Here is a 13,421-nt window from a genome sequence, read left to right as displayed (position 1 = left end):
GACTTTATTTCTCCCATTCTGCTATGGTCATTTGTTTCCCCAGGAGCGGGATACACATGGTATTGGTTTTCATAAGGTGCCGCACTGACATTTTTGTGCCTCGGGAGTGATGAGGGCTTGAGAGGCAGACCGAGCTCAAGGGTGCGCAGTTTAGGAACGCATCAGAGCTGAGGAATCTGGTTTCCTTTATCCATACCCTCTCCTTGCGTTGCTGAGGTTTTTGTTGTTGCTGTTGGCAAAGTCTAAGCATTGTGCTATTGTGTGTGTTTGTGCTTCCCGAAGTGGGGTCCCAGGAGTGCCCCATTTAGGAAGGAACTCCCCTCACCTCTGTGCTTGGCTTGTCTCAGCCCTTAAGCACTTAGGAGTCTGGGACGATGGAAAATTAGCAAAGGAAAGCCCATAGGTAAATTAACTCAGTGACTTCAAGAATTCCTAGGGAAAGGGGCAAAAGCCATGGGGTTCAGAAGAATTCAGGCAGGCAAAACCCCCCTCCAGTTTGGGACACACCCCATAGGATGGATTCTACTTCAGCTCGCTTCTTTAAAAAGCTGGGATGCCTGAGGAAAAGGGACATTTTTCTTTCACGGAGTAAATAAATAGTGGAGGTTAGGTTTGGGTGACTTGTGTGAAATCCCCAGAAGTCTCAGGGCATTAAACAGCACAGTAGATTAAGTGACACCAATTACCATTGTATTAACCGTGAGAGGATGATTAAAGCGTAAAGAGTCGCGATGAATCGCAGCGATCTACATGACTCAGTCGGCAAAAAGCAACCACGCCAGGAGCAGCTTTTGAAGCGGAGGGCGGTACCCCCTGCATGCCAAGTAGCCAGACATTTAGGTGATGATTCAGCCTGCTCCGGGAGCCCCGGTGCACGCAAGCCCCTCGACACAAAGATACATCATCCCTAAAAAGTAACGTGAAGGTGTCCTAATAACTTACGTTGGAATAGCTCTTTGCTGACACTCGCTATAGTAGTTTTCATTAAAAAGTTGATGCATACTATTGCAAAGCATTTCCCCTCCCATGACAATTCATCATAAGGATAGAAAACTCACAACCAAGGAATATCACATTTATTAATAAGCATTTATCATGTTCCCACAGCATGCAACTTGCTGAAGAAAATAAAGACAGAGAGGGGGATTGTACACCCAACGAAATTAAAATCTAAATAAAGGAATATTGACCAAAGTTCTGGGCGAGCCTGGTTGGGCAGATACATAGATCAAGCGCTGGTTATGGAAAGTCCGGTGCCTTTCCACGTGGAGAAGGGGGACACACCCGAATGTGCACCTTCGATTAATACTGATCGTGACCCTTCTTTTCTTCCCATCGCAGTCCTGCAGGAATAGAATTAGAAATGCAACCGCATATAGAATTCCTTTCCATGCTGGCAGTTATTTCTAGGATGGTCTCTGTCAGCCAGCCTGTCTTGGTGACATTTCCTACAGAAACTGTAAATGTCCCTTCCTGAATGGAGAATCATATTAGCCAGGTGAACAGAAACACTGTAGCATCATTGTGTTCTTTCCTTCTTACTTTGATTTCCTCAGTCCAACGCAGCTCCTCTCTCTCTGCCCAGTTCCGCTGACCTACTTTGATCAAATGAAATCACATCCATATTTGAAGTGGCTTTTTCCCCCTGACCAGGCAAATTCTCTTCAAAGGAGTTGCTAGTCTGCAATGCAGTCTTTCCATATTTTTCATGCTGGAGCCCGTGGTCAGTGGATGATTTGGTCTAGGTGGACATACCCTCTGGGACATTTTTCCCATTCTGCCTGAATTTTCCCTGCACGGTCCCCGTGCCTCCTCAGAGGTCTCAGGTAGTCCTTCAGAAGGCAAATGGCTGGGTGTAGAGGATACGGATTTTGAAGGCCAGTGGCTGTAGGCATCAGTCATATGTTCTGCTGCTTACCAGCTGTGTGGCCTTGGGCAAGTGACTTTACCTCTCTGAGTCTAGACCTTCTGTATGTAAAATAAGCACAATAATTCCTCCCTGAAAGAGCGGTTACGAGGGTTACATGAGATAATACATATCAAGTTTGGGACATGTAATTGATGACCAATGTCACTTACCAATGTCGTGCTTCTGTGTTACCCCTGGGGACCCAGGACCTGGTTGTCTCATGTTCTCTTGGCTTCACTGCAATCAGTTTCTGGGATTCTCTTTACTTATTTGTGTATGTGTCTTTAAATTACGAATGCAACCACTTCAAGTAAATAAAAATAAGTGCACAAAAAGTAAGCATATCATATTTTTTTCTCCATTTCAAAATATCAGTATATTCCGTTTAGCTATATATTAGATAGGCTGAGATCCGAAGTGGGCTGAGAATTTAGTGACTGCAAGAGTTTTTTTTAAAACAGAAAGTAATTTGGTTACTGAGACTGGGCTGGAAAAAATGGCATTGTCCAATAGAGCAAAGAAAAGGATGTTTTTGATGCTGTATACATGGCCAGCCGGAGGGGATCAGAATGATTTTTAACAGTGTTTGTCAAACTTCGGTGTATGTGCACATCACCCTGATGTTCCCAGTGGGGGCTGAACCACATCCTGCATTTTTGACAAACCCACGGCGTGATTCTGATGGAGGAGAACCACACTAACTCAGGAGCCCATGGGTACAAAAGGAGGCCAGCAACACAGCCCAGCTGCCAAAAATACTTCTGGTCTCCTTTTCTCACTTACCTCCTTTTCCTCCTCATTTTCCTTTCCTTTCTCTCTGTCTGTCTCTCAGTATGGCTCAGCTGGAAGAAATGGACATGTAACTGTTCCCCTCGTGTAAACAGAGGTGATGGAAGTTGAGAGCTACGAAGAGGTATTACACAGCAGCACTTGCTGAATGAGAAAACCCGTGGCAATCAAGGGATGCCTTTCCCGAAAAAAGTTAAAATCTGCAGTAGCAGAAAAGCTACAAAAGTGAACTATTTGGTGAAATCCTGAAATTTCTAGACTCCCAGTCAAATGTGGAGGGTGAGTATCAAAGAGGAAGAAAAGATAAATAAACCCTAGTCCAACCCGAGGCCACAGAAAACAAGACTGGATTAAGCAGAATCCAGAAGTGTTAAAGATTAGTGAAGAGGTGCTGAATCTGCATGAGCTTTTCTACATCCCCCAAATGGTGCTTTCACACTTTTCAAAACTACGTGTATCGGTTAGCATAGGCTGGGTTATGCTGCAGTGACAAAGCAACCCCCATATTTCAGTGGCTTCAAACAACAAATTTTCATTTCTCACAGTTCTGGAGGCTGGGAAAGTTCAAGACCAAGGTGCTGACATGCCCAGTGTCTGATGAAGGCCTTCTTCCTGGCTCATAGATGCTGTCTTATTGCTGTGTCCTCACACGGCCTAGAGCAGAGGGAAGGCTGCTTCCTCTTGTCTCTTCTCATAACAGCATCACTTCCGTCATGATGACTCCGCCTTCATGATCGAATTGTCTCCCATGGGTCCCATCTCCAAATATCATCACACTGAGGGTTAGGGATTCAATATAAATTTGGGGAGGATACAAGCATGCAGTCCACAACACCACAGCAAAGGGAAAAGGCAGGGGCGGGGGTGATCTGGAGGGTCCTGCATCGGGAATTAAATGCTCCAGACCAGAATCATTGGCCAGAATCAGTCTCACAGCTCTACCCGACCATCAGCAATTCAGGAAGTACAACTCTCCTTGGGAGCAGGGAGAACCAGAACATTCCATGGACAGCACTAATGACACCACACTATGGCAACTTTTTATTCCAATAAAATATTATGCAGGAGCCCACAGTGTGGGGCACACAACTGGAGCTGCTCTGATCATAGCAGGGTGGGGTGAGGTGGGCGTTTAACCCACCCAGTCCCCCAGCGAACCCTGGTGCATCTCTGAGCACTCAGGACTCCTGAGGACAATTTGTGTCCTGAGGACACAACTCTAAAACAGGTAGGGCACTGCACGCCTTATTTAAATACTGTTCTCTATTTATTGGTGATTAATCGTTTCAATAAATGATTTGATTTTAATGGAAAAAGGATAATTAAATGGAAAAGTACCGCTCTGCGGTGAGCCTCGCTGCTTGAAAAAGGGTGGTTATAAACAAAGCATTCTTTTCTCCATATCATAAATGCAGACAAAATGCTTATGAAAAAAATTAAGCATCTCTAAAAATAGCCTCTGGACTTTATACTCAGCCCAGTTGGATGAAGCATATGCAGAAGTGGGACTCGAAGAGTGTGTCCATTTGGCAACATGGACAAACCTTGAGGAGATGATGCTGAGCGAGGTAAGGCAGACGTAAAAAGGCTAATACTGCATGATTCCACTTTTCGAGACATCTAGATTAATCAGATTCCTAGAAACTGAAAGTAGGATGATGGTTACCAGGGACTTGGGGGAGGGGAGAATAGAGAGTTGTTTAGTGGGTACAAAGTTTCAGTTTTACAAAATGAACCTGTTCTGGAGATCTGTTGCACAATATGTATATACTCGACACTACTGAACTGTACACTTAAAAATGGTTAAGATGGTAAATTTTATATAATGTATACTTTAATCACAATTTTTAAAAACTAAAAAAAAAAAAAAAGGTACCAGTAGCTCCAAACTCAGTCTTTTAAAAAGAAAAGGTTATTTTGTTGTTTTTGTATCTGATCATTAGCTAACACTTAAAACATTTTTCTTTCTCTTCTATATCTCTTCATTAAAATTCAGTTGAAAACTTAACCTCTTGACCATAACAATGAGAATTTTGCTAAAAGCCCAGTCTTTATTTGTTGGAATCTTCAGCCGCCACGCTAAGTCAAAATAACAGGTTGAACTCATACCCCCAGCTCTGTCGGGCAGAGACGTAGCGTACCCTGCTCTCCAGCTACCCAGGAATGCATCAGGCTTGCGCCCAGGGTCTATGCAGAAGCTGTATTTTCGAGCTTTTCTGGCCCAGATGGGAAGTAGATGCTGCCATTTCTAGAAGTTCTGCCTATTGATAGTCTGGCATCTTAGGAATCAATTGATCTTGCTCTGGTAGAGGCTGGCACGCTCTGGAAATCCTCTGCCTGAAGACACAGTGGGCTGTGGCCAGTGCAGCATTGTGATTGGAGGGACCCTTCAGAGGGTACGGACAGAATGTCAGTCACTGTCATGAGGGGGAGCCCATGATGGGGTGAAGCACATGAGGGACCAGATGTGTGATCTCAGGCAGATTTCTTAACCTTCTGTTACCCCACCTGTAAAACAGGAATTAACCACAATCTAAGGATATATGAGAATTCATCCACTTATTCAAAAAATACCTGTTGAGCACCTTATTATGTGCCAGGCACTGTGCTAGTGGCTGGGACTATGCCAGGAAACAAACAGACCAAAATCCCCATTTTCATGGAGCTTAGATTCATTGTTGGGGAAGACTGACAATAAACAAATAAACAAATAAAGTATATGACATGTTAATAGTGGCAAGTGTGATGGAGATTAAAAAAAAAATGTGAGTATGAGTTTAAATAGGGTGGCCAGGGAAGCCCTTACTGGGAAAGTGATACTTGAATAAAGAAAGACTTGAGGTGGGGAGGGTATAGCTCAGTCGTAGAGTGCATGTTTAGCATGCACGAGGTCCCAGGTTCAATCCCCATTACCCCTGTTATAAATAAGTAAATAAATAAAAACATAATTACTTCCCCCCTCAAAATAAAATAAAAATTTTAAAAAAGAGAGACTTGAAGGATGTGAGGGAGCAAGCCATGTGGCTACTTGGCAGAGAGGACAGCACATGCAAAGGTCCTGAGGCCAGTGTGGCTGGATCAGAGCCAGGAGGGCTAAGTGACAGGAGATAGCTCAAGCAGTGACACGGGGTGTGGGGGCAGATCACTTAGGGTATTACTGTATAGAGACTTTGAATCAGAAGAGAGCAGTGAGGAATAACATAATCCTATATCTTAAAGGATCTCTCTGGTTGCTGGTTAAGAGTAGGCTCAAGGGGGCAAGGACAGAAGAAAGCAGACCTATTAGGAAGATTTTCAATGGCTTGGGATGATGGTGGCTTTGGGGGTGGTAAGATTAAATTTAGATGGCACCTATCAAGCACTCACCACTGTTTCTGGCACATGGTAAGGGCCAATGGAAGGTGATGGTCTGGTTATTATTAGCAAAGAACACAGGGAAAAGTGTGAAATTAGGGGCAAAAAAGACACAATGTTCCATGTGCCAGACGCTATCTGGATAAGAAGCAGAGCCAGAAACCTGGGATAATGACGACAGGGCATCAGGGGTAATCACAGAGGCACTATTTTGGGACCAGGAAAAAAGATTGTTCTGAGCTTCAAAGGCACCATGCGGGTGCTTCAGGGAGGGATCTGTGCCCGTGCCAAAGCCTCCAGAGAAGCAGAGAATTTAAGGAAAGTCAAGGTCAGCTGGATTCAGGGACACACAGGAGACAACAGCGAGAGCATTTTGTTTGTATGTTTATATGCACCGAGATAGATAAAGGAGAGCCCTCCCTGGGAGGGTAGAAATGACGTAAGCACCTAACAGCCCAGCTGGACACTTTAATTTCTCTAAATCAGTATACAAAAAGGAGCAAACATAGAGCAAGTTGGGCCTTTCAGACGCCGAAAGATCCCTCGCTCTTTCTGTTTGGGGTGGATACTGGGGCTTCTTTCCAGGGGCCGTGCCGGAAGGGGACCTCCATTCGAGAAAGTACATGGTTTCAGGGCAACATTTCCTTGAGGGTTTTGAGATCGTCCCGGGGCGACTGAGTAAGTCACATCCCTGAATGCACACTTCCATGTGGAGTGAAGGACAGCTGCCAACCGCTCCCAGGGCTCCCTGCTGCCTGGAGCTCTCTGCAACCAACAGCGTGGGAGATCCCTAGCGCAAAGTATGCAGACGCCCAAACAGGTAGACCTGGGCTTGGGGTGGGGGGGCACCACCGAGACGCCCTGTTGCAAAGTCCCTCCTTTGGGAAGAACATACTTTGTTTTCAATAAAGAGTTGATGTGCCTTCTGCCTCTGTGTTACATCAATCCCCACGTGAGTAGAAAATGGCTCTAGAACAAAAGTTGAATGGCTCTTTCTGTGGTGATAAAACCACCTGCCTCTGGGCTGCCCGTGATGGGCACCACTAGCCACACGCAGCTACTGAGCCTTTGAAATGTGGCTGGTGAAACCAAGGAACTGGATGTGTAATCTTCTTTCCTTGTATCTAACACAAATTTCCATTTAAAGCGGCACATGTGGCCGGGGATTACCATGTTGGATGACACAGCTCTGGAAGGTTTACCAACTTTCATCCCAAGTCCCTTCCTCTCGACTCAGTAAAGAATGTAAGCATCTCTGGAATTGGGTCTTAGTCTTAGTCGTTTCAGGAGCGTGGGACAAGAGTGCCATGTGGTCACATGAAGACTGCAGCAGCCCCGCCCAACCCGGGGGTGTTTACCTGCAGCCCTGGGATCAGGACAGACCCTGGCATCTCCGGGAGCCTCCGTTCCTTCACTCTCTTCATTGAAAGTTGTGAGAATCAAACTCCTCTAAAAATTGAAGCTTTTTTTTTCCCCCCAAAGGGATTGTACTGTTTTTTAAAACTTTTTCAGGGTCTCCGAGCTCCTACACAAATGGGAAACTGGTTAATGGAAAAGACATGTAGAATATTTGGTATTCTTCATTGATTTCTAAATTCATCCCATCCTAAGGCAAGAAGAACAAGTGGCCTTTTTGGGCCATATTCCTTCTACTTACAACATGAAACCTCCAGGCCAACCATAAGCCTTGTCCCTTGGCAGAAAAACAAACCGTGGCGAGCACTGAAAATAGCAACCGCACGGCCAATTAAAGGATCCTGAGCGGAGTGTTGTGCTGTTGGCTACATAACTTTACAATCGCAGGAACGGAGAGATTTTACTTTATATCAGGGACCTTCGCTTTAAAGGGGAAGGTAAATGGTGGCTCTAAGAACCGCCTTTAAAGTGTAAAATTGTTAGTATTACTGAAGAGGGGCTGATACAGACACTAGTGAGAGTGAATACAAAGCTGGACTTTATCACCAAGGCTGGACATCGAAGCAGAAATGTACGTATAAAGCACCCATTCCGGGCCAGACATAGGAAGGTGCCTGCTTTGATGTATCATTTCTTATATGATCCTTTCAACAGCCCTATGCGATAGCTCTTCTTATTCCAAGAGGGGTTAAGCCCAAGGATACACAGATGGTAAGGACAGAGCTGGAATTCTAACCCAGGCAGCCCACACCCCAGAGCCCTGGTCCTCTGCGCCCAACTGCAGACGATGGCTCGGAATAACATGGAAAAGTTTTTGTTTCTCTAAGTGAAGATCTGTATCCTACTTACTTCCCAAAGACTGGAGGCGGCATAGAGATTAAGGCACTGTGCAAGAGAAGGCATTTAAGGATAACCCTCCTTCCGGCTGAAGAAAAGCAAAAGAAATAGATGTTTTCAGACACCTGAGCTGAGCAGATTCTAACACTTGGATATTGAATTTGGTTCTAGCTTTTCTGACAGCTAAGCCAAAAAAGAGAAGCATATTGGGTTGCATAGAGTTTTATTTCCTTGACAATATATAGCATACATAGTCATCTACCAAGGCAAAATGTTTTCCTGGAATTAAACTTAGGTAAGAATTCATCAAGTAGGTCCTTGGATAAAGGACATTGAATAACCCGGAGAAAGTTACTCTTGTCATCTATAAACCGAAGGGGCTGCATTAAAGTCATCTTCCAGTGCAGCGAGCGTATGAAACGGTGCTCACTGAACTTCTGCAGAAGAGTTAGATCACCGCTCAATAGAGCCCCTCTTTCACTGACCCTCTCTGAAAACGGAAGGCAAGAGATTAAAGCACAGCTTAGTGAAGGAGCTTCTCCAAGAAGCGGAGGGAACATCGGCTGGGACTTTGCTCTGTGGGGTCCTGCAATGCAGGGAGAGACTCAGAGAGCATCAGTGATGAAGGGGCACCGTGGCCACCCGCGACTACGTGCTCACAGGAATAGTAAGTGGGAAATGCCGGCAAGGGATCACCTTTGGGCAGTAGGCACATACACCTGGACTCAAAATGAGATATGCAAATGTATATTAAATATTGATTGCCTTCATTTAAAATAATTGAACAAGACTCTGTTTCAAAGCTGGCTACTCTGGAGAATAAAAAGAATAGGAAGTATGGTTCCCCCTTTCAGGAAGCTTATAATCTAACGCAGTGTGTCTCAACATTGGCTGGATGATCCTGTATCGTGGGGGGCTGCCCCATGTGTGGTGGGATGTTTATGGCAGTGCCCCTGGCCTCTACCCCCAGATGCCAGTAGCACCCTCCTAGGGTGACAACCAAGAAAGTCTTCAAACTTTGCCAAATACACCTGGGGTAGAGATGGGGAATGAGCCCCGGGTTGAGAACCACTGTAAGAGAAAGGGGAAAAAAATCATCCACGAAATAGGAAATCATTCTAGTGCAATGAAGATAAATGGTTACAAGGATCCAAATGCAAGAAAGCTCTCTCCCAGTGAGAATAGCAGAGATTGAAGGAAACGGAGGAGGCATGTAAGATGACCCCGATGGATTCGATGAGATTCTTCCTGGTGGTGAAGAGAGACGGCATCACTGGAAGAGAGAATAGACTAAGAAAAGGCGTGGAGCGGGGGTGGAGGTATAGCTCAGTGGTAGAGTGTGTGCTTAGCATGCACAAGGTCCTGGGTTCAATCCCCAGTACCTCCATTAAAAAAAGAAAAGAAAAGAAAGACCACAGTTGGGAGAATCATCTCCGTTGAGCATACACTGTATACATACGAAGGAGAGAGCAAGATGAGGCTAAACACTTGAGGGCAGAGAGGAGAGGCTTTAATATATCACGCAACAGATTTGGGGACTGATTCAGTGGTGCAACAGATTTGGGGACTGATTCAGTGGTCCAGGGGGAGATTTGAAAGTTCTGAGGAGAGAGGAGACTCGTGAAAGTTCTGAGAACAGAGGAGACTCGTCCATCTTGCCTGAAGGAAATAACAGATGGCTGTGTGAAGGCTGGGGAAGAGGGAGAGAGATGAAAAATGGGAAGACAAGGAAGGATGCAACAGTGCAGACGAGAGCACAAAAATCAATGGAACGCAGGAAATGTGACATGGCAGGGAGAAGGGGGGTCAGGGGGTCCAAGACGTCTGCAGGAGTGAGATTTCCATCAGACTCCCGCAAACACCCCTCCAAAGGACTTGATCATGACCCCAACCCCACAATTGCCGCACTTAGAGTGGGTTCTCCCATGGGATCCACTAAGCCAAGAGGGATGAGCGGTCCCTGGAGACACAGAGGTGGTCTATGTTGGAGACCGCAGGTGACAGCTGTGTCCAGAGCTTGGCTGTTGCCACTTGTCCGCTGGCCTGGCCTCATTTCTGCTCTGTCCTTGTCCTAGTTCATCGGATTGACCCAGCCTTCTTTCCTTCCCAGGAGCTCCAAAGCTCAGCTGTGCCTTGGATTGTTTGGCTGAGAGAGTGCACAGAAACCCCTTCCCTCCAGTGCAATTTTGAACTTCAGCACAGAAGACATTTTACAGTCTCCTCGTGCCTTCCTGTCTCCAACACTGCTCTGCTGGGCTGAATAAATATTGACTTGCCCACAAAGCCTAAGGCATTTTATTTATACGCCCTTCTGCTCTGAGAGCTGTGCCGGATGCCCAGCTTCAGACAGCACAGTGTGTGTATGGGGGTGCGGGTTACCGGGGTCACCACTGCCGGGCAACCAGTGGCCACCACTGTTGGGACAGGGACTGCTTTTTCTGGGGTGCAGAACGCAGCAGCCACCCCAGAAAAGGGCGAGGGCTGAGCAGGCACTGATGGGGTGGCTGTGACTGTGGTTTAGGAATGGTTATTTTGTATCAGCGGGAATGCCTTTGGTTGCAACAGCAGAAAACCCAGCGACTACTAGCAGCATAAGCAACTGAAACACTTAGTCATTCCCATGCAAAAGGAGAATCCGGGACTGTGGAGTGCCACGGGGAATCTCTAATTCTTGGCTTTGCTGCCCTTAGCTGTTTGCTTTTCATTCTTAATAGTGTTGCCTCCTGGTCCCAAAATGGCTGCTGGAGCTCCAAGCAAGAAGGGACAGGATAGGGTGGTAACTTGCCCCTCACGGAAGGGAAGCCCCCTTAGATTTCCCTTTCTGTCTCATTTCTTTCTGTCTTTCTGTGTCGTTGGCTAGAACCAAGTCACATGCTCAATCATCGGCAAAGGGGAGAGAGACAACCGTGGTTGGCTTAGACCAATCATGATTCATTCCCTGGGCTTGGGGAGTGAGTCTACTTTGCCCAGAACCAAGAGACCTGACCTAAATCCTAGGACTCATCGACAGGAAAGAAGCAAGGAGATGGCTGTGGGTAGCACTGTGTAGGGTGCCACCAACTGCCCTCAGAAGAGGCATGTCCAGGCAAAGAGAAAGTTGCAGACTGTCATCATTTTTTTCAGCAGAGAGTACCCATTCCCTGGAGAGTGACCACCTGGACGCAGTCTTCCTTCTCTGTCATGAAGGGTGAGCCAGGTCTTCTTAGGGGGCTCGGTGGTCAGAGGTTACTCACCCCTCCCTCTACGGACCTGCAGCCAGGCATCATCGGCAGGTGGAGCAGATGCTTGGAGTCAGTAGGACCAGCATCTGAGCTTGGACTCTGTTACCTTCTCAGCTGAGCGACCACAGTGCATATGGCAAGGTCTGGTCTGGAAACAGGAACCACACCAGTTATTGTGACTGGGAGGCTTTCAAATGAAGAATTGTTAACTAGAAAATGGAAAGAATAGTAAAAGAATACTAAGGCATCCTGAAGGTAGCAACTTTAGGAAGAGACTACCCCTCTGGCCTGGGGGAACAGAGAGTCAGAATTAGGACTAGACTTTTGGAGGAGAGTCTCTGTCGAGCTGGGGCTCCAATCACGGAAAAGGAGGCGCTGCTCCCCTGGCGCTCGAGTCTCAGAAGGAGTGCCCTGAGGCTGCTTCTGCATGCATTGGGAAATACACAAACTGGACTCCCGCCGCTGCTACAAGAACAAATAGCAACCACTGAACAGAAGCAGCAAGAAAACCCTCAGAAATCCCCCATGAGGCTGCAAGTCTCTTCTCTTCTGATCCAGCTCCCAGCTCTCTCTCTCTAGTGCCCCCTATTGGTAGAACCTACCAGAAGCAACTGGCAAAGGCAAAATAAACTTGAGTCCTGCTCCAGCATCACAAGTCTCATACCAAGGTGGGGACTGAGCTAAGAGACAATGACTTAGTAACAGACACATCATAGCAAGTACTTCACGTGCCATAAGTGAAGTTCGCAAAATTTAATGACCTGGGGTGTAGAATGGAGACAGTATTCCCCATCCGAAGATTATTAACTACAAGCTCCATGAAGAGTGAAGAGTACACATTTGTCTGCTTGCTGACCACTATTTTTCTAGCTCCTAGAACAGTGCCTGGCCCTTCAAGGGCATCCCAGAATAATGGTAGTAACTGCCATTGTTATACTATTTTGAACAAATGCAGATTCTAAATCCTAAGTCTTAAAAACATTATTTTTAATTTTTAAAAAGTGGGCGGATTTGTTCAACATTACAAAGTCACCAAACTAAGTGTCGGGCCAGGAATGGAGCCTGGGGCCTGTCCTGATCCTGATGAGGACATTATGTGCCAGTAATGGATTTGTTCTTTAGAACAGTGATGAGACTGAGCCCTGCGGTCACAAGGCATGATCTCTTTCCGACAAGGATGTTTGCTCATCATTTGCTAAGACGGGTGTCCGGCACTGCCTGTACTTAGGCCGGTGGTGTGTGGCCCTGAGATCCTCAGAGGGTTCCCCTAGGCTGGGTGTGTGGCCTCCATGGTGCCAGGGAAGGGATCTGTGCTCTCTGGCTGGCTCCCGGGCACTGATGCCCTCCGTTGAGCTCAGCCACTGTTGCTCTGCATCCTTCATGGACACTCCTGCCTCCAGGCCAGCATCAACCTGCAGAGGGAGCTGGGCCTGGTCCTCTCAGTGAGCAATGAGCCAGCCCAGGCCCAGGGGATGTTTCCAGAGTGTCTCAAAGTCTGCTGGACATTTGCTGGGTTGTCTCTGGGTAACTGTCCTATTTGCTCTATGAAAAGACTTCAGGGGAGGAAAAATGGCTGGATAATCCTGGGATCTCTTCCTAGGGACTGGGGAGCAGAATTTGTTCTGGCTCATCTGGAGGAAGTAAAATTCAAGCTACAGCTCCTCCAACAGCCAGTTCTGCCCGAGGCCGCCCTGGGAGGTCCTCTCCTTTCGGGCTGGTGCGAGCAGGGCTTGGCTAACCCTCTTGGGGGACCCAGGGGGCCTCACCTGGCAGGAATCTGCCAGCCCATCTGGCCACATACCCCTCCTGGTTTCAGGGGGAAGGTTTCCCAGTGAGATCCAGTCCCAACTCAGAGTGTTTCTGCCCAGGTGAAAAGTCAGGAGCTCTAAAGTTTG

General features: G+C 46.8%; 1 protein-coding gene and 1 non-coding gene across 2 annotated transcripts in view; both read left to right on the top strand.

Moving 5' to 3' along the window:
* The window catches only part of ARFIP1 (ARF interacting protein 1), a 1,058,373-nt gene that overhangs the window by 353,123 nt on the left and 691,829 nt on the right, over positions 1 to 13,421 (top strand). The window lies entirely within an intron of this gene.
* TRNAA-AGC (transfer RNA alanine (anticodon AGC)) lies at positions 9,621 to 9,692 on the top strand. The gene has a single exon. It is a non-coding gene; the product is annotated as a tRNA-Ala (tRNA).

Source organism: Camelus bactrianus, chromosome 2, assembly GCF_048773025.1.
Source record: "Camelus bactrianus isolate YW-2024 breed Bactrian camel chromosome 2, ASM4877302v1, whole genome shotgun sequence".
In the NCBI taxonomy this organism is placed as follows: Eukaryota; Metazoa; Chordata; class Mammalia; order Artiodactyla; family Camelidae; genus Camelus; species Camelus bactrianus.
This window is presented reverse-complemented; position numbering and strand designations above follow the sequence as displayed.